The sequence below is a fragment of the Pterocles gutturalis genome, unplaced genomic scaffold (assembly GCF_000699245.1).
Source record: "Pterocles gutturalis isolate BGI_N339 unplaced genomic scaffold, ASM69924v1 scaffold31894, whole genome shotgun sequence".
Classification (NCBI taxonomy): domain Eukaryota; kingdom Metazoa; phylum Chordata; class Aves; order Pterocliformes; family Pteroclidae; genus Pterocles; species Pterocles gutturalis.
Window position 1 is genome coordinate 1 of NW_010131680.1, and position 1,289 is coordinate 1,289.

At 44.5% G+C, this 1,289-nt stretch overlaps 1 pseudogene; it reads right to left on the reverse strand.

Moving 5' to 3' along the window:
* Nucleotides 1-92: 92 nt before the first annotated feature.
* LOC104467072 lies at nucleotides 93-1,284 on the reverse strand (annotated as a pseudogene).
* Between the last annotated feature and the right edge of the window lie 5 nt (nucleotides 1,285-1,289).

A 1,289-nucleotide genomic window follows, 5' to 3' on the forward strand; every position in this document is an offset into this window, starting at 1 on the left:
GATCACAAACTCAACCAGGGCATGGTCACATATTTCTATTTCATTCACTTTCCTTTGTAATAAGACATTGAGCTAGGAAGGAGATACAGTACCTTCTCCTGCAGAGGCGGTTACTTGGCCATTGCCAGATCCACAAGAACTGTCAAGTGATCCAGAGCTAGATGGCTCATAAGGTTTGAGAACAGTCAATGCATTAGGAGGATCAACATTGTCCAAATTCAGAAGCCCTTGTTTGGTTGGCAAAACAGAGGATGCAGGTTTGGTGCGAGAACATTCCTGAGGTAGCAGATTTGCACAGCAGATATTTGTTTGTGACATGAAATCTGCGTGTTTCATATCTTCTGTAGTTAGCCGTTGGAGAGTCAATATGTTCAACAGCCAATGGATTAGGTTTCATTCGTTTAGAAGATGTTTCACTGTAGTAGAGATTTACATTGCTCACAGATTTACTACAATGACAGTCTCTTCCTTGATAACAGGACCAGGCAGACTCATTTAGGTGAGAGTCGAGAGCCCCATTCATGCCGCTGCTTACTAAACCAGATTGAGATGCTGGGACGCTTGGAGATTTTACTTGAGATTCAGACCTTTTTACTCCTCCAGTACTGGAGAGATAGTGGAACTGGAGTGCATTTCTTGCTGAGGTTGTCTATGGCTATTTGCCTGAGCTCCAATATTATTTTGCTGTTTATGAAACCTGAGGTTACTTGGGGCTGTGCTGCTTGAATCAGTCACTGGAAAGACAGCGACTTTGTCCTGTGGAGGGTGACTTTGTTTAGCTTTCCCCATTTGCAAGGGTTTTGGCTCTGTAGGTGGGGGAGCCTTACTTGTTTTAGAATTAAAAGGCAGCGGAAGCACATCGTTACCCAGTAGAGCTGGAGGGCATCCCGTGCATCTAGCTTCAGCTAGAGCCTCGCCTCTATTGCCATTTGTGTTAACGGTGTCAGGATTGTATTTGTGCATCAGCCTCTGGTGCATCATTAGGACTTCTGGGTAAAATGTCCTGTAAGTACAAAATGGACAGGTGCTGGGTGCTAGCAGACCTCTAGTTGAAACCACCAAACGTTCTTGTGAAGTGCCAATAGACAAGTTCAAGGGCTTTTCTTGACAGTCCGCCACAGGTTTGTGTTTGCAGATTTCAATGCACTCTTGCGCATTGTTCATGGTTTTTCCATCCGTTCAACCACAAACATACTGGACATCGTCTCCTTCTGATGCTGCAGAAGACTTTATTTCAAGAGGAACGTGGTGTTGCGCTTACTTTGCTTCCTTCTCAGCCTTTAGTTTTT